The sequence below is a fragment of the Castor canadensis genome, chromosome 10 (assembly GCF_047511655.1).
Source record: "Castor canadensis chromosome 10, mCasCan1.hap1v2, whole genome shotgun sequence".
Classification (NCBI taxonomy): domain Eukaryota; kingdom Metazoa; phylum Chordata; class Mammalia; order Rodentia; family Castoridae; genus Castor; species Castor canadensis.
The window spans coordinates 24,145,350-24,166,466 of record NC_133395.1 but is presented as its reverse complement, the minus strand read 5'-3'; the positions used below and the strand labels follow the sequence as shown (position 1 = coordinate 24,166,466).

At 34.2% G+C, this 21,117-nt stretch overlaps 1 non-coding gene across 1 annotated transcript; it reads right to left on the bottom strand.

The window, feature by feature from the left end:
* Nucleotides 1-3,060: 3,060 nt before the first annotated feature.
* LOC141413051 (U1 spliceosomal RNA) lies at nt 3,061-3,231 on the bottom strand. Its single transcript, XR_012437887.1, has one exon. It is a non-coding gene; the product is annotated as a U1 spliceosomal RNA (small nuclear RNA).
* Nucleotides 3,232-21,117: the final 17,886 nt, after the last annotated feature.

Genomic DNA, 21,117 nt, shown 5'->3' with positions numbered 1-21,117 from the left:
GATCACTTTAAGAGTTAGTAACTCAGAAATATTTCTATCAAAATTTTATTGAAATAATTCAGTAATATTTTCAGGATCGAGGGTGTGGAAAGTAACAGAACAGAACTTTTTTGATGATTTTTTTTTGTCTTAGATTGTACGTGAGAAGGTATAATTTTGTTTTACTCAACTATTGAGGGATTTATATTTAAGACATTAAATAGGCATCATCAAATGTTATGTGAACAGTGCATATATATGTATATATACTTAGAATGACTGAAATAAACACAGAGCATTCCTTATCTCCAGTAAATTTATAACTTTCTCATTTTTTTCTCTCAGGGAAACATCAAAGAAATGGAAAAGTAACCTAGCATGAGAAAAGTCCTGGTTCTCATAAGGTAATCAATATTACTGTATACAAAGAACGCACATGAATAGGGGAGATAGTATGAAATTAAATAATAAAAACATAATATAAGCAGACTCAAAGTTTTTCTCATATTAAAATTCTCAGGAAGTTACCTAAAAGTATAATAAAAATTAAATATAATAAAAATTCCAATGTGTCTGAGAATTGTGAAAAATAAATGTGTATGAAGATATGGGGAATTCCACGGAAGACACAGAAACCAATAAGTAAAGAATAAAATAGAAAAACATGTTAACTTAAAAATTTTAAAAACAAAAATATAAATAAAGACTTCACTAACAAACTGAAAAGATGAGAGTAGACAGAAGGAAACAATAAACTTGAGGTCTGTAAAAAATATTTGTACTCAAAATTAATTTGAAAAACAGTAAAATAAAGAGAGGTTGAGATCTGACTGTCAAAATATCTTGAAAAAAAAGAAAATGAAGCAGAAGATATACAGAAAGAAGGGCTGAATGACTACAAAAATTAATTAAGGCCTTCAACAAAAAACTGTAGAAGCTCAAGTACAAAGACCAATCACATCAGCTAGAAAAAGGTAAACACCGAAGTACATACAGTTTTCCATGCTAGGTCACTTGAGTGGAAATGGACCCAACTTGATCTGTATTTGTCTCTCAGATAGCTTCTTTTCCCCTTCTTGTTAACCTAAAATTAATTTAATTGTATAACATTCCATTTTGTTAACTAGTGAGATACTGTGCAGCGCTGTCACAAATGGTGATTGTAATGGGTTCTTGCTCCTTTTTAGGTTGATTATTCTGCAAATAATAATAATGTGTTAATATTTGTGGACAAGGAAATTGCATGTTATTTTAGGTACAGTTATTCAATATTAAACCATCACTGGAATGTGGGCACTTTTCTCTATATGACCTTTACTCTACTACCCAAAATATTTTAATTTGTACTTTGTTGGTGATCTCAAATACCATTATCAAGTTTTTCTTAGAATATTGTTAAGGCCAATCTGATAATGATATTTAATCCCATCTAATTTTATATTCTATATAGGAAAGTTGTGTAAAATATTAGTTCATTTTTGTCCATCAAATTTCAAAACACCATAGAATTTTCAATGATCACAGTGCAAACTTTTCCATTGAAATTCAATAGGAAAAGTAAACAAGGAAGAAAAATTAGGCTATCCAGATTCTGAAAAATGTAAGTTAATTTCTTTGTCAATTTCCTCATTATTGTTTACTACAACAAAATCAGGGCAAAAACCACTTTTAAATATCTGTCAGTTGTGAATACTGGAATCATTAATAAGTAGTATGGACCTCTGCACTTTAGAGAGCAATGAAAAAAAAATTCCCAACTTTCCCTCAAGTGTTGAATTTGGGTTGTGATTTTCCCCTCTCTATAATGGCTCAAATAATCAAAAATTACCCTCATCTCTTTGTGGAAATGTTAAATCCATATTTTTCAGCATTCTTCACAAATACATTATTGTTGCAATTGTTTGAAGAAAGCATTTGGTACCAATTGGCATCAGTTTAGAATGTCTTGTACTTGCTATTTTTCCCCTTGGCGTGGCTTCAATAGCACTTTGTCTTACACTGTGCAATGTGCTCACGAAGAGTCTTTAAAGTACTGAAATATTCATGTTTTGATCCAGTGCAATCTTTCCCTGGTGCCTTCTTGGTTTTATAAGAGCAAAACAAAATGTAGCTATATAAGTATCAGCAGTATTGGGCCCTTTCAAAATAAACTTTATAAATGGAATATTTGGGAAGAACTTGAGTTTGCCAAAAATACACTCCTGAAAACCAAATGAACTTGGTAATGACATTTGGAATACACAGAAAAAGGATATGTTTTGATTTTAATAGTTGTAGCTAGATAGCAATATAAATATTGAGATAAAATGCTTGAAAAATGTTTCAACTTCTAACATTATTGAAGTGTAAATGACTGTTCAGTGTCATAACCTTTCAGCTCTGAAAACCAATGTAAACGAATATGGAAATTAATAGCATTTAGATTATATCTTCCCTTTTTTCAACTAGTATCCTGATGAAGAAATTTCTTGCATGTATAATTAGGTATATTTATATCAACACAATAAAAAATAAGGACCAAAGAAATAGCAGAAATGGCTTAAGTGTAGAGCATTGAATTAATAGCTTTCTGCAATTATGTAAGTCTCCTTTTGTCCATAATTTTGTTTTCATGGTTTTATTTACCCATCATTCTCCACAGCAAAAAATTAATTGGAAAATTTTAGAAATAAACAATTCATGAATTTTATACAGTTTTTTGTTTTTGTGGTGTTGGGGCTTGAATTTGGGGCCTTATACACTCTAGGGAAGTAGTCTACTTCAAAGATAAACCCCAACCCCAAATTCATAAATTTTAATTGTACACCATTGTAAGAAGAGTGTTAAAATTGTGTACCATCCTGTTCCATACTGCACAGAACAAAAATCATTGCTTCATCTAATATGCCCACACTTTATAAGCTATCTACCCAATAGTTACAATGGCTATTCTCAGTATTAAACTGATTGGATTTAAGGAACTCTTCTTTTATTCACTATAGCCCCTCAAGCACATGGGTAGTGGTGCTGCACAGTAGGATAAGCCCAAGAGAAGTCACTGAGTGCTTCTTTTCAGTGTAACTGTAAAATTTTTTTTTTAATTAGGAAAGAGCATGAATGCAGTCCGCCACTACCACAAATTATGAATTATGCACTCAAGTTTCCCACATTTGGGGAAATCACAGAGGTTACCACATCCAGAGTACAATGGATAAGCCTCGCACTGGGAAAATCACCTTCGTGATCATGGTATCTCACCTGTCAGGTAAGTATCTGTGAAAGTTTTTGAGTTGACAAAAAAAACAGAAACATAGAGTGCTGAGATTGCTAATACCTACAGTACAAGAAGATATTTTTGAGAGGTGGTGTGAGAGCACATTAACCTAAATTTAACTACAGTTCATTTTATAATTGTATTTTATTATTAGTTATTTTGTCAAATCTCTAACTGCACCAATCTGTAAATTAAACTTTTTCACAGGTTTGCATATATAGACAAATACCACAGTACAGGACTCATGTCCCACATAGATAAGACAATACTACTGCATAATTATTTAGATAATTATAATTATCTAAATTATATCATAATTATTTATGATAATCATAAACTTGTGTATCTTAATTTCAGTTTGAAAGAGAAAACTTCATATAGGTATACACTATAGCTTTTCTTTGATAATGTACTAAAAAGAACGGTCATGCTTGAAAGAGTTCTGAGGGAGTTCTACCTCAAATAGTACATCTTTCATGGTACAATTATTGAGAACTCTAGATATTTTAACAAATATTATTATGTTCATGTTTTAAGGGGACCCATCAATCTATCTATCTATCTATGTATATATGTAATTTGAATATCTTTAAGTAGTTATGAGTACTCTTTTACTTCATCTTCATTACAAAATCTTAAAACATTAATAACTTAATATCTCTTAAACCATATTTGCTTATTTACCTGCTATAAATTTGATTCCTTTGATTGTTTTAGTATATATGTTAAGCTAATAATTTAACATATTAAAATTATTTGAACCCATTTTCTTTATAAATTTATTTAATACAATTAATAACTTTACAAATTGAAATGGTATCTTTGTATATAACAATCATTCCCAACATACTAAAATATTTGCATGGTGTAACTAAAACAAATATGTATTTGGAATTACTATCTATTTTAATACATCAATGACATTTATATTTCCCCTGCAAATTTTCTTTCTTCCCCTTTCCTTTTTTCTTTCCTTCCTTCCTTCCTTCCTTCGTTCCTTCCTTCCTTCCTTCACTCTTTCTTTCCTTTTTTTCTTTCTTATACTGGGGTTTGAACTCAGGGCCTTGCACTTGTTAGGCAAGCACTCTTCCACTTGGGTCATGATCATCCTACTTAGGCCTCCCACATATTTAAGGTTACAGAAATAAGCCACTGTGCCTCGCTTGTTTTTCCAGATGGGGTCTCATGAGCATTTTACTCAGGCTGGCCCCAGAACTGGATCTTTCCAATCTCAGCCTCCAGAGTAGCTAGGATTGCAGGCATGTGCCACTATGCCTGGACCCTTGTCAATTTTTTTGCAGTACTGGCATTTGAATTACAGAGCTTACATCTTGACTCACTTCACCAGACCTAAATGTGAAGATAGGGTCTCACTTACTATTTGCCCTGGACTGGCTTCAAATACATTCTTCTAATCTCTGCCTCCTGACTAGGTAGGATTACAGGCATGAGCCACAAATGCCCAGCCTTTTTGAAAAAATTTTTTGTTGGTGGTTTTGGGGTTTGAACTCAGGACCTGACGCTTGCTTGGCAGACGCTCTTACTGTTTGAGCCACTCCCCTGTCAGTTCTTGACTACTTTCTGGAATATAGCTTCATTGAATGGTCAGATATCTGCAAGTTCATTTGTCCTCATCAAATTTTTTTTCTGATAAGAAATTACATATGTTATATGGTAATTTAACCAGGGTTAGTATTCTATAATACTGAATGATCTATAATATTGAATGACGTGAGATGCCCAGACTACATTCTAAGGTTTTATTTTTCTGTACATTTTAGAATTTAAAATAAGAAACTTTTTACTCACTTTTTCCACCAGTTAACAAATTTACTAAATGTATTAGGAATTTATTATAAATGAATCTGTCACTCACTGCTTATTTTATAAATGTGAGTATCATTGTCACAGGAAATTTTACAGCATTCTATATAATAATATTTCATATTTAATTTTTGCATGATTTTTACATAGAAAGTACTATAATTTGAAGAAGATAGTCAATTTCACCTTGTCCTTTTCCTTGTTATATTAGCATATTATATTAGCAAGAACATGTTGAAAATATTAAAGTGAAAAAAATTTTTCCTTCACTTCCTTGTAATTTACAAGTATTTCACTATTAAGAATAAATTTGTTAGATCTACTGTCATATTGAGGAGAGTCATAATTAGATGTTTTATTCACAAAATAAAGAGCAACCCTGCTTGCAATGTGCATCTCATCTAAAACACCATACTTCTCAACCCTCATAACATTACAAGTTCAATTAAATATGTAGACTACTCTTGGTCATATGGAAATTTTAGAATATTGTTTTTGCCTATCCATGAACATGGAATGTTTTCCATTTTCTGACAACTTCTTTATTTTCTTACTTAAGGCTTTATAGTTTTCATTGTAGAGGTCATTCAAATCTTTCTTAAGTTTATTCCTAGGTATCTCATGTTTAAGGCTATTTTGGTTTTCCTGATGGAGTAGACGGGGTAGAAGCTTGGAGAACATCTGAGTGTCATAGGTAATGAAAATTTACTCTCAAGTGTCAGAGGTGAAGATGGTAAAAATTGGTCTGAATTTGGATATATTTAAAAAGTATAGGTGATTCACTGACATATTGGAGTTGTTGACATATTGATTGTAGGAGTTCATTGGGAGATCAAATTTAGAGTGACTACAAAGTTTTCATCTGAACAATGAAAAGATGGTATTGAAATCAACCAAAAAGTTATGATTTATTTCTGGAGAGAGCAGATAAACAATCCCTCATGGTATTTTATATTTCCTTTCCTTTTTTTGCCTCCCAGACAAAAATGAAAATTCTGTTATTCTCATCTCTCTTTGATATTGTTAAGTATTTTTCTAATCAAATTTTTTACTATTTTTAGTATTTTTATATACAGCTGGGCTCTCATTTCATTCAGAGGATTCTCTTTTGGATCTAGTAATTAAATAAGACGAGTTTTGTCTCTCAGCATTGCATAGTGATAAAAACTCATCTGCATGGTTCAAGAAAAACTGACCTCCTTTGTTACCAAAGCAATTCTGAGCAAGAAGTGCAATGCTTGAGGTTTCACAATACCTTATTTCAAATTATATACAGAACTTTAGTTTTAAAAAAAAAGATTACAGTACTTTCTATGTTAAAATCATGCAAAAATTAAATATGAAATATAGAATGCAATAAGATGTCCTGTAACAATGACATCACATTTGTAACATAAGCAGTGAATGACAGATTCACTTATAATAAATTCCTAATACATCTAGTACCATAATCATAGTTGGGATTGGCAGAAAATCAGATATGAACACCAAATGAATAGAAATAGAAGACCCCAAAATAAACCACACAGTTACAGTCATCTGATTTTTGACAAAGAAGCCAAAAATATATGTCGGAAATCAAGAATCTCTTTCAAAAGTGTTGATAGGAAAACTGCTTATTTATAAGTGAAAAACTAAAACTACAGAAAAATTATCTGGAACTCTGGAACCACTACAGGAAAACATCTGGAAAATTTGTAATGACACAGGCATGGGCAATCATTTCCTAAAAAAGACTCCAATCTCCCAGGAAATAAAAGCAAGAATTGACCAACAGAACTGCACAAAACTAAAAAGCTTTTGAATATCAATGAAAACAGTTACAAGAATCATGAGACAACACATAGAGTGGCATAAATCTTTGCAGTTGTTCATTGGATAAAGGAATAATGTCTAGAATATACAAAGAGCTCAAAAAGTTGAACAGCAAAATAACACATAATGAAAACATAATGAAAGTAAACTCCCTGTTTAGCTATCTTATGAACACAAAAATGTCATTTTTTTGCATTTACAAAATTGGAGGTTAGGATGGCTGAACAGGTCCTGTCTCGGTGAGGGGGAGGAGTTAAAACCAGTGGGAGAAGGAGAAGGTGGAGAAAAGGCAGGGGAGGGTGAATATAGTGCTAATACTGTGCACACATATAGTAAATGGATAAATGATACCTGTTGAAACTATTCCAGTATTGGTGGGAAGGGAGGATAAGGGAGAATGATGGAGAGAGTGAATTCAAGTATGATATGTTTGATACATTGTAAGAATATTTGTAAATACTACAATGTACCCCACCTAGTACAAAAAGAAAAAAGAAAAAAAATTCAATTAATAAACGGACAAGTAAATGAAATAGTTCTCAGAAGTGCATATGGCCAATAAGTACATGCAGAAATGTTTAACATCCTTATCCATAAAGGAAATTCAAATCCAAACTACACTGAGATTCTATTTTATCCAAGTCAGGAGGTCTATCATGAAGAAAACAACAATAAATGCTGGAGAGGATTCAGGTAAAAAGGAACCCGTATACACTGTTGATGGGAATATAAACTAGAGCATCCTCTATGGAAATCAGTGTGGAGGCTCCTCAAAAAGCTAAATGTAGGCCTATCTTGTAATCCTATTACAACCCTCTTGTGCATATATACGAAGGATTGTAAGCCAATATATGAGAGAGAAATCTGAACACCCATGTTTATAGCAGCACTATGGACAAAGGCCAAGCTATGGAAGACATAGGAAGTACCCCAGATGCTGAACTGCTGAACCACTGATGAATGGATTAAGAACATGTGTCATATATACACAGTGAAGTATTATTCAGCCACAGTGAATGCAAAACTATGTCATTTAAAGGAAAATGGTTGGAAATGGAGACCATAATTTGAGCAAGATAAGCCAAGCTCAAAAGACCAAACATCACTTTTTCTCTCATATGTTGATGATAATAATAATAACAATAATGAAAATGGAGCATGAATGTAAAAGGGGGTTCTGGGGGGCTGTGGTCAGTGGGAGAATGGAGAGGTATCAGACATGGTACCAGAAGGTATAAAGCTTTAAAGTATATTATACATATATTATGAAGATAGTGTAATGAAACACACAAAGTACTGTTTGAAAGTGGGGGACAGGAGGAAGGGAAGTTTAGGGAATATTGTTTAAACTCCTTAATGATCATTAGCTTTATATTACTTTTTTCTGTTTTCTTTTTTTTTTCATTTACTGTTGTGCTGGGTGGGGGTACATTGTGGCATTTACACTTACAAAGTATCTTACAATGTGTAAAATATATCATATTTGAATTCACCCCCTCCACTGCTCTCCTTCATCCTCCTTCCCCTGATTCCTGGAACAGTTTCAACAGGTATCATTTTTGTGTTGTGTCCACATTGTTTACACTGTACTCATTTTCCTATCCTCTTTTCATCACCACCCACACTCCTACCCCCCACCAAGAGAACCAGTAAAAGATAAAAAAGAAAAACATGACTTTTGCTAATTTGATATGAAGATAGCTACACAAAGAGTTTCCTTGTGTTGTTTCCATGCATATACATATTACAACTCCAATTGATCCATCTCCTCTTGTCCTTTTCACTCCCGCCTAATTCCCTTTCCATGTGGCCCCAGCCAGTTTAAGATTATTATACTCGGTCCTGTATGGACAGCATATCATCCACATTCAAGTTTTTCATTTCCTTTTCTTGCCCTATCCCTCCTGGGTTGCAGTTGGTGAACTAAAGTACACTGGATACATCTAGAAAATTTCACAATATAACTCCCTTCTACTATTAATGATTCCTAAAAATGACAAAGACAATCCCCTTGTTAATTTTTTGAAAATAAAACTTAAGAAATCATCAGTGGCACATCTTTTAATTAATAGTTACATTGATATTACCTAATAATTGGCTAAAGTATTATAGAAAATACTGTCTTTTAATGTATAAAACATAAGTTTTGAAATAAATCATTGCTTCTTCTCTAAAACTTTGACTATACATAGAATGTGTCTTAAAATACCAAATCCATTTAAGAATATATCTCACTGCATTTGTTTAAATCATAAAAAATATTTAACCCTGAGTAAAATCTGTTTGCCAATCTATCTAATCCATCCATCTATCTATCTATCTATCTATCTATCTATCTATCTATCTATCTATTTACCTATCTTCTATTTATGCATCTATCTACTCATATGGCCTGATTGAGAGACTAAACCTGTATTTATTGGCCATTAAAATTATCTTTTTTTGCACATTTTTTTCATTGGGTTGTTAATTTTTAGAAGTTCAGTGTTTTGAACTCCCTATATATTCTGGTTTTTAATGCTTTTTCAGATGTATGACAGGCAAATATCTTCTCCCATTACATAGACTATCTAGTGACTATTTCCTTTGCTATGCAGAAGCAGTTCACTTTAATGCAGTTCCATTTGTCAATCATTTCTTTTAAATGAAGAGCTGTTGGACTTTTATTCAGGAAGTTATTGTATATATATATATATATATATGTATATATATATATATATATATATTCCAGAGTTTTCCTATTATTTCCCACAGTAGTTTCATAGTTTCAGATCTTACATTATGATCTTTGATCCACTTTGAATTAATCTTATTACAAGTTGAAAGACAAAGATCTAATTTTAATCTCTTATGTATGGAAATCTAGTTTTTCCATGACCGTTTGTTAAAGAGGCTGTCATTTTATCATTGGATATTTTGGATCCCTTTGTCAAAATCAGATGGTTGTAGCTGTGTGGATTTATATCTGGTTCTTCTATTATGTCCCATTGGTTTTTGTGCCAATCTCATCCTGATTTTATTGCGATGGCTCTGAAGTGTAGTTTGAAGTCTGCTGTTATGACACCTTCTAGCCATAACTCTGTTCACTCAGTATTGCTTTGGCTGTTCAAGGTCATTTGTGCTTCTACATGAACTTTAGGATTATGTATTCCATCTCTGTGAAGAATTTCATTGAAAAATTGGGGGGATTGTATTGAACATATAGATTGTATTTGGTATAGTCATTTACACAATATTGATTCTGTCAATCTATATATCAGATTTCTTTATTAAATGACTTAGAGTTTTGTTGTAGAAGTCTTTCATTTTATTTTTTTTTAATTCATTTATTCACATGTGCATACATTGTTTAGGTCATTCTCCCCCTTGCCACCCTTTCCCACCCTTTCCTTCCCTCCCCTTCACTTCCAGGCTGAAACTGTTCCATCCTTATCTCTAATTTTGTTGAAGAAAAGACACAAGCATAATAAGGAAGACAAAGCGTTTTTGCTAGTTGAGTTAAGGATAGCTATACAAAAAGATTCCTAGCATTGCTTTCGTGTGCACATGTGTTACAATCCATGTTGATTCATATCTAACAGATCTTTACACTGGTTACTGATCCCTTTCTCATGATAACTTTTGTTGCTTTAAGGTTTCTGTATTAGCTCCTCTGGAGTAGGGAGAACAAACGCTTTCATGCTTTGGGTTTTCTTCCTTTTCTTATATCTCCCATATGTGCTCTCCCCTTGTCATGTGATCCAAGTCCAACCACATTGCTGCATTTGCCCTAGATCTAAAATTCGCATATGAGGAAGAACAAACGATTTTTGGTCTTCTGAGCCTGACTGACCTAGCTCAGAATGATGTTCTCCACTTCCATCCATTTACCTGCAAATGATAAGATTTCACTCTTCTTCATGGCTGAGGAAAGTTCCATTGTGTGCAAGTACCACATTTTCTTGATCCATTCATCAATAGTGGGGCATTTTGGTTGTTTCCATAACTTGGTTATTGTGAATAGCGGTGCAATAAACATGAGTGTGCAGGGTGCCTCTGGAGTAAACCATGTTGCATTCCTTTGGGTATATCCCCAGGAGTGGGATTAATTAAATTTATTCCTAGGTTTTTTTGAGGCTATTATAAATATGATTATTTTCATGATTTCTTTCTGTTTATTGTTAGTATGCAAAAAAGGTACTGTTTTTGCATATTCGTTTATATCCTGTTACTTTGCTGAAAGTACTTATGATGCATGAGTTTTTTGTTGGCGTTTTTAGGGCCTTTTGGGTTTAAGATCATATCATCTGCAAACAGGAATAATTTGACTTCTTCCTTCCCTTTTTGAATTCTTTTAATTTCTTCTGTATTATGGGTCAGTCAAGGAACTTAAACAAGATATTGAATAAGAATGGGGAGAGGGGACATACTTTTCTCTTTCCTGATTTTAGAGGACATGGTTTTAATTTTTATTCACCTAATATAGTGTTAGATATAGGTTTGTCATATATAGCCTTTTTTATGTTGAGGTACATTGCTTCAATTCTTTATTTCTTTAAAGCATTTATTATGAAAAGATGTTGAATTTAGTTCAAGGCTTTTTGTGCTCCAATTGAGATGATCATGTGATTTTTGTCCTTAGTTCTGCTTATATGCTGTAATACGTTTATCTTTGCATTCCTGAAATGAGACCAAGTCGATCATGATTTCTGTTGTTTTTGATGTCTTGTCGAATTTGTTTTGCAAGTACATTATTGAAAAATTTTGTGTCTATGTTCACTAAAGATATTTGCTAATAATTCTCTTTCTTTTTTGTTGTGTCCTTGTTCAGTTCAGTTTTGGTTTCATAGAATGAGTTTTATAATCTTCTTTCCCTTTCTGTGTCATGGAGTATTGGTATCATTTCTTTTTAAACTTCTGATAGAATTTCACAGTGAATTCATTGGGTCCTGTGTTGTTTTTTTTGGGGAGACTCTTTACTACTGCTTTAATCTCACTGCTTGTTATTGATGTATTTAGAGGATTTATATTCTTTTAGTTCAATTTTGGTTAGTTAGATACATCTAGAAATGTAGTCATTTCTTCTATATTTTCTAGTTTCTTTGGATATAGGTTTTCCAATTATTCCCTCATTATCCTTTGGATTTCATTAGTATTTGTTGTTATATCTCCCTTTTCATATCTAATTTTATTAACTTGGGTCATTTCCTTCTTTATTCCATTATGATTGCCTAAGGATTTATCAGTCCTATTAATCTTTTCAGAAAACCAACTTTCTGTTTCATTGATTGTTTGTATATTTTTTGCCTTCTGTTTCATTAATGTTGGCCTTAATTCTTATTATTTCTTTCCATCTGCTAATTTTGGGTTTATCTTGTTCTTGTATTTCTAGGAGATTGAGAGGTTAAGCATTAGGTTATTTATTTGAGATCTCTGCTTTTTAAACTATAGGTGCTCATAAGTATAAAATTTCCCTTTAGCACTGCCTTCACTATATCCTATAGGTTCTGATATGTTGTGTTTTCATTTTCATTAGATCCCAGGAACTTTTTTTTCACACTTTATTTCTTCAATGACCCACTGGATCATTCAACAATATGTTGCATGGTCTTCTTGTATTTGAATATCTTCTACGGTTTCTTTGGGTGTTGAGTTCTGGTTTTATTCCATTGCAGCCTCATAGAATACGGGTAGTCATTTCAACTTCATTTTTTTGGGAGTGGAGGTTGTGGTAGGAACTCATGGTTTCATGCTTTCAAAGCATGTGCTCTTCTGCTTGAGCCACACTTTCAGTCCATTTAACTCTGGTTATTTTGGAGATGGGGTCTCATGAACTATTTGCCCAGGCTGGCCTCAAACTGTCATCTTCCTGATCTCAGCCTCCTAAACATTTAGGATTATAAGCAGCAGCCACCATGCCCAGCTCTACTTCAACTTTCTTATTATTTTTATTTTTTGGCACTACTTGGACTTTAACTCAGGGCCTTCACCTTCAGCCACTCCACTAGCCTTATTTTTGTGAAGGGATTTTTGAGAAAAGGTCTCATGAGTATTTTGCCTGGGCTGGCATCAAACCTCGATTCTTCTGATCTCTGCCTCCTGAGTAGCTAGGATTACAGATGCAAACCTTCGGTGCCTGGCTCAGCTTTCTTATATTTGCTAGGACTTGCTTTGTGTCCTAAAATATTATTGATTTTGGGGAAAATTCCATGAGCTGCTGAAAAAAATCGTATTGTATTGCTGCTGAATGAAATAAGCTCCAGATGTCTATTAAATCCATTTGGTCTATATTGTCATTTAATTCTTTGATTTCTTAGTGGAATTTTTGGTCTGGATGACCTATCTATTGGTTATAGTGAGATTTTGAAGTCTGACACTATCATTGTGTTGTGGTTCATCTGTTCTCCTAGGTCCAATAGTGTTTGTTGAATAAATTTGGGTGACAAATTTATGTTAATAATTATTATTTCCTTTTGATATATTATTAGTTTTTCTAATATAAAATGACCTTCATTTTTTCTTCTGAATAATTTAGGCTTGACATCTACTTTATCTGGTATAAACAGAGTCACTCCTCCCTGTTTTGGGGTCATTCTTATGAGTTCAGAAACTGAAAAATCATCCCCTTCACTACCAAGCAGATCCATTGTTGTTTGACTGTGGAACTATTTAGGAGATTTGTTCATCTCTAGTCAATTATTTGATTGGGTGTTTTGGTTGCCTATGTCTTTCCCTTGAATTATTTTCTGTGTACTGTCAGGAGTGTTTAGTGGCTAGAATGATGTGCCATTCTGACCACTGGCCTGGGAATATAACTGAGAGATTCACTATTCAATAGCAATCCAGATATTTACATAAAGAAGAATATCATTGGCAGCATTATCTATATAACTGATCATACCATATATGAAAAGGTCTAGTGTTCTTCTTGTATGGTACATTAGGGGGACAGAAAAGTAAAACTAGTTTGCATAGAATTTACAATTTAAGAAGTAAAAATAAGGTGGATTGAGGGAGGAAATAAGGATGATCAGGAAAAGGAGTGAAGGAGAGTGAGACCTACAGGTAAACAAAACAGTGGGGAATAACGATATAGTTCATTTGTTGTGGAGAAAGATGCTATGGCCATATATTGCAAAATGATAAAGAGATTGAGAGTATTATAAGTAGAATGTAGAAAAAAATCACCAGTATAATGGTTTGTAAACAAAAGATAGAAAAAGTGATGGAAAAAAATGAATTAGCAAGGAAAAAAATGGCAATATAAAAAGTGTAAGTTAAAAGTTATTTTTTTTAAGTCAATATGTTTTCGTTATTGAAAACAATGCATATCTTCTGTGCTGTGTCAGTACACTCTCGTACAATTCCTGGTCTTTAAATTTTTGTTTGCTTGCAGCTCTTCTGTTATGTTTACTCACATTTCTCCTCAGGACCACGGATTGCCCACGTGCAAACTGGAGGTGGCTGGTCTGTCTCTGATTTAGGGCAGCTGGTGGAGTGAGTTGGGGCAGGTCCAGGCATGTGAGGTAGCAGTTGGGGGTCATGGTGAGTCTCTAAGCATAGGTGGTGGAATAGAAAGCTCTCTCCTGCTCACAGAGTCTGTTCAGGTAATCCAATAGCTGTTCTGCCTTATGCATAATGCAATTTTGTTCTTGATTTTTTCACCTATGCCTCCAGTTTAATGTTTTGTTTGGGGAATGAGGGTAAAATCGCTCCTGTCATTGCTGGATTTGTCAGTATGTTAAGGGCTGTAGCTATGTAGCCAGCTCATTTCACACCCTTCCTATATTGGGATAGAGACCTGAATGTTGAATTCTAGTAAGTAGTCTGCTTACTTCCCAACCTTCCTTTGGATAGACACCCTGGGATTAGCAGCTTCACCCCAGTACCTTCTTGGGCAGGTTTAGGAACCTTTAATTAGTCTGCTTAGCTAAGGGTTCTCTCAGGGACTCAGATTCAGCCAGTTTGCCAAATGATTTCTTGGAGGTCAGATGAATTTGCACTCATGTGTTGAGCTGGCTTATGCAGTACCCTTTAGGACTTAAACTGGCTCTTCCACCTGGTTGGTTTCCATGCCTGTCTTTGATCCTGGTGGTGGTGCAGAGAAAATGGTTGGCTTCTATCTGGTGGCCCCAGCAAGGCTTGGCAATGTTCTCCTCTTTCCATGCAATTGTTTGGGTTGTAGGGTGATCCTTGTGAGTGGCTCCTGCAGGAAGCAATTCAGGTCTGGAAAGGGGAAAAAGTAACCAAAACTTTAGGCAGGAAAGGGAGTGAGATGGAGAAGTACTGGGTCTGCACCCTCACACCTGCAACATATGTACACTTCTACAGGTTTATTTAGTGATTTTTCTCTGTAGCTACATTTTTGGTCACACTTTTTTTATGGATACTAATTTTCCCACCTATCCTTGCAGTCAGGTACTTCAGATTTTATTACAGATTCAGGGTGACACAGGGAGTGATGCATGTGAACAATGCATCTTTCAATAATCTTAAAAATTTGAGATGCTTCTCTGAGTTGTACTCATACCATTGCAGTAAAGTAATATTTTGTAAAAGCAATATTCCTATTAAAATCAATTTTAATTAGCAGTTTATAAAATTTTCCACCAACATTTGGAGAAATTACAATTGTATACTCCCTCACTGGGTAAAACAATAAATAAATATGTACTATACTGTTTAGGGTTAATTCAAAACTTGAATGAATATGACATTAAATTGACAATGCACATGATTATTTATCATGTGCTAGCAATTTATTAATAATTCGAAGTAAACATTCACAAAATATTTATTATATATTTCTCATTGGAGTTATGATAATGTATACAGTCTAATACAGAGAGAGAGTATTCACATATCATTCTTGCCTATGTATTATTTCTTATGACCCAAGAAAACTGTAAAGGATAAAAATGTGATTATATGAAAACATGAAACAGAGAAAACAGAAAACTTATCTAATAAGGTAGAATGCAGAAACTTTTATGACAATGTTACATCAGGGATCAGATATATTGAAATTTGAATATTTATTACATGAAGTTCAATGGCTAGAAGTAGCCAAAGGAATAAATAATCTGTCTCTAGATATAATGTGATGTTTTGTTTCTTACAAATAACTGAGATTCAGTTGGTAACAGATGTAAATCAGAGATTAAGGAAGAATATAAAATGAGTCTCGAGGAATCCAGACTACTCAGAAACTTCTGGTCATGCTTAAGAATTGAAACTGAATACTAACAGAAATTTTGAAGTAATTGAGTATATGAATTCTAATGACAAGTTTGGATTAGGATTTTAAAATGAACATTCTGAGACTCTGTAAAGATACTATCTGGGTGATTTATCCCATGACTGGGATAAAGGGTCGGACACAATCATTGTGTGTATGTGGATTTTGATGTGTAAGTGTGCATATTGGTTTAAATGTCTACATTTTTTTCTTGTAAATTTTCAGTGTATTGAGTCAAAAGTAAATCATTTCTTTATGTGGTGTGTTTGGCCCTATGTTTTCAGTAGATTGAACTATTTTCCTTAACTCTTTACTCTTTCTGCAAGAACGGGACCTGCCTGAAACTGAGGAGGGGAGGGGTGGAAGGGTGGGGAAAGAGGGCAGGGTGGAGAAATGACCCAAGTAATGTATGCACATGTGAATAAATGAACAAATAAATAAATAAATACTTATGACATATTTTAAAAAAAGATAACATTGCTGTGTCCTCCTCCTCTGGGAAGAACATTGCCATTTTTCACCAGTGATGGTGATCTTCGACATTGATTTGTATCTATCACCACATCTTACCACATTGGTAGTAGTGTGGAAAGAGACACAATGGGCAAATAGAAGTTTTTCTTCATATTTACTTTCCCCTCTCAACATCTCTTCCTCTTGTCCTCACTTTCATTTAATTTTGGTCCATTTTAAAATTCTTCCTCCTATCAAGTAATGATACTCTATACTATTACCTGGAAAGAAAAAAATAAATATGATTCATCCTTATCGTATATATTAATATGGAGGAGGTTGTGGAGGGAAGAGAAAGATTGTAACTAATGTATAATGCTAAAGGTAAAAGTCAGGGATCCAATCAAAGTACAAAAGGACAATGCAAAATTACCATTATTTTGAAATCAAGAAAAGTGTCTTTATTGCTAGGGATGGTAAGCATTTTTTCATGTGTTTTTTGGCCATTTGAATTTCTTCTTCTGAGAAAGTTCTGTTTAGTTCACTTGCCCATGTCTTTATTGGTTCATTAATTTTGGAAGAATTTAGTTTTTTGAGTTTCCTATATATTCTGGTTATCAGTCTTTGATGTGTAGCTAGCAAATATTTTCTCCCACTCTGTGGGTGTTCTCTTCAGTTTAGAGACCATTTCTTTTGTTGAGCAGAAGCTTTTTAGTTTTATGAAGTCCCATTTATCTATTCTATCTCTTAGTTGCTGAGCTGGTGGGGTTCCACTGAGAAAGTTGCTGCCTATACCTATTAATTCCAGAGTATTTCCTACTTTTTCCTGTACCAACTTTAGAGTTTGGGGTCTCATTTTAAGGTCCTTGATCCATTTTTAGTTAATACTGGTATAAGGTGATAAACATGGATGTAGTTTCAGTTTTTTGCAGATTGCTAAAGGCAATGCACATTAAAACCACACTAAGATTCCACCTCACCCCTGTTAGAATAGCCATCATTAGCAACACCACTAACAATAGGTGTTGGTGAGGATGCGGGGAAAAAGGAACCCTCTTGCACTGCTGGTAGGAATGTAAACTAGTACAACCACTGTGGAAAAAAATTTGGAGGCTGCTTAAAAATCTAAACATTGATCTACCATATGATCCAGCAATACCACTGGATATACCCAAAAGACTGTGACACAATTTCCTCCAGAGGCACCTGCACACCCATGTTTATTGCAGCACTATTCACAATAGCCAAGTTATGGAAACAGCCAAGATGCCCCACTACTGATGAATGGATTAAGAAAATGTGGTATTTATACACAATGGAATTTTATGCAGCCATGAAGAAGAATGAAATGTTATTATTCGCAGGTAAATGGATGGAATTGGAGAACATAATTCTGAATGAGGTTAGCCTGGCCCAAAAGACCAAAAATTGTATGTTCTCCTTCATATGTGGACATTAGATCAAGGGCAAACCCAACAAGGGAATTGGACTTTGATCACATGATAAAGCGAGAACACACAAGGAAGGTATGAGATACTTAAGACACCCAAAAATCTAGATAGCATTTGTTGACCTCAATGCAGAGAAACTAAAGCAAATACTTTAAAGCAAATGAAATCCTTTGGATTTCATTAGTATTTGTTGTTATATCTCCCTTTTCATATCTAATTTTATTAACTTGGGTCATTTCCTTCTTTATTCCATTATGATTGCCTAAGGATTTATCAGTCCTATTAATCTTTTCAGAAAACCAACTTTCTGTTTCATTGATTGTTTGTATATTTTTTGCCTTCTGTTTCATTAATGTTGGCCTTAATTCTTATTATTTCTTTCCATCTGCTAATTTTGGGTTTATCTTGTTCTTGTATTTCTAGGAGATTGAGAGGTTAAGCATTAGGTTATTTATTTGAGATCTCTGCTTTTTAAACTATAGGTGCTCATAAGTATAAAATTTCCCTTTAGCACTGCCTTCACTATATCCTATAGGTTCTGATATGTTGTGTTTTCATTTTCATTAGATCCCAGGAACTTTTTTTTCACACTTTATTTCTTCAATGACCCACTGGATCATTCAACAATATGTTGCATGGTCTTCTTGTATTTGAATATCTTCTACGGTTTCTTTGGGTGTTGAGTTCTGGTTTTATTCCATTGCAGCCTCATAGAATACGGGTAGTCATTTCAACTTCATTTTTTTGGGAGTGGAGGTTGTGGTAGGAACTCATGGTTTCATGCTTTCAAAGCATGTGCTCTTCTGCTTGAGCCACACTTTCAGTCCATTTAACTCTGGTTATTTTGGAGATGGGGTCTCATGAACTATTTGCCCAGGCTGGCCTCAAACTGTCATCTTCCTGATCTCAGCCTCCTAAACATTTAGGATTATAAGCAGCAGCCACCATGCCCAGCTCTACTTCAACTTTCTTATTATTTTTATTTTTTGGCACTACTTGGACTTTAACTCAGGGCCTTCACCTTCAGCCACTCCACTAGCCTTATTTTTGTGAAGGGATTTTTGAGAAAAGGTCTCATGAGTATTTTGCCTGGGCTGGCATCAAACCTCGATTCTTCTGATCTCTGCCTCCTGAGTAGCTAGGATTACAGATGCAAACCTTCGGTGCCTGGCTCAGCTTTCTTATATTTGCTAGGACTTGCTTTGTGTCCTAAAATATTATTGATTTTGGGGAAAATTCCATGAGCTGCTGAAAAAAATCGTATTGTATTGCTGCTGAATGAAATAAGCTCCAGATGTCTATTAAATCCATTTGGTCTATATTGTCATTTAATTCTTTGATTTCTTAGTGGAATTTTTGGTCTGGATGACCTATCTATTGGTTATAGTGAGATTTTGAAGTCTGACACTATCATTGTGTTGTGGTTCATCTGTTCTCCTAGGTCCAATAGTGTTTGTTGAATAAATTTGGGTGACAAATTTATGTTAATAATTATTATTTCCTTTTGATATATTATTAGTTTTTCTAATATAAAATGACCTTCATTTTTTCTTCTGAATAATTTAGGCTTGACATCTACTTTATCTGGTATAAACAGAGTCACTCCTCCCTGTTTTGGGGTCATTCTTATGAGTTCAGAAACTGAAAAATCATCCCCTTCACTACCAAGCAGATCCATTGTTGTTTGACTGTGGAACTATTTAGGAGATTTGTTCATCTCTAGTCAATTATTTGATTGGGTGTTTTGGTTGCCTATGTCTTTCCCTTGAATTATTTTCTGTGTACTGTCAGGAGTGTTTAGTGGCTAGAATGATGTGCCATTCTGACCACTGGCCTGGGAATATAACTGAGAGATTCACTATTCAATAGCAATCCAGATATTTACATAAAGAAGAATATCATTGGCAGCATTATCTATATAACTGATCATACCATATATGAAAAGGTCTAGTGTTCTTCTTGTATGGTACATTAGGGGGACAGAAAAGTAAAACTAGTTTGCATAGAATTTACAATTTAAGAAGTAAAAATAAGGTGGATTGAGGGAGGAAATAAGGATGATCAGGAAAAGGAGTGAAGGAGAGTGAGACCTACAGGTAAACAAAACAGTGGGGAATAACGATATAGTTCATTTGTTGTGGAGAAAGATGCTATGGCCATATATTGCAAAATGATAAAGAGATTGAGAGTATTATAAGTAGAATGTAGAAAAAAATCACCAGTATAATGGTTTGTAAACAAAAGATAGAAAAAGTGATGGAAAAAAATGAATTAGCAAGGAAAAAAATGGCAATATAAAAAGTGTAAGTTAAAAGTTATTTTTTTTAAGTCAATATGTTTTCGTTATTGAAAACAATGCATATCTTCTGTGCTGTGTCAGTACACTCTCGTACAATTCCTGGTCTTTAAATTTTTGTTTGCTTGCAGCTCTTCTGTTATGTTTACTCACATTTCTCCTCAGGACCACGGATTGCCCACGTGCAAACTGGAGGTGGCTGGTCTGTCTCTGATTTAGGGCAGCTGGTGGAGTGAGTTGGGGCAGGTCCAGGCATGTGAGGTAGCAGTTGGGGGTCATGGTGAGTCTCTAAGCATAGGTGGTGGAATAGAAAGCTCTCTCCTGCTCACAGAGTCTGTTCAGGTAATCCAATAGCTGTTCTGCCTTATGCATAATGCAATTTTGTTCTTGATTTTTTCACCTATGCCTCCAGTTTAATGTTTTGTTTGGGGAATGAGGGTAAAATCGCTCCTGTCATTGCTGGATTTGTCAGTATGTTAAGGGCTGTAGCTATGTAGCCAGCTCATTTCACACCCTTCCTATATTGGGATAGAGACCTGAATGTTGAATTCTAGTAAGTAGTCTGCTTACTTCCCAACCTTCCTTTGGATAGACACCCTGGGATTAGCAGCTTCACCCCAGTACCTTCTTGGGCAGGTTTAGGAACCTTTAATTAGTCTGCTTAGCTAAGGGTTCTCTCAGGGACTCAGATTCAGCCAGTTTGCCAAATGATTTCTTGGAGGTCAGATGAATTTGCACTCATGTGTTGAGCTGGCTTATGCAGTACCCTTTAGGACTTAAACTGGCTCTTCCACCTGGTTGGTTTCCATGCCTGTCTTTGATCCTGGTG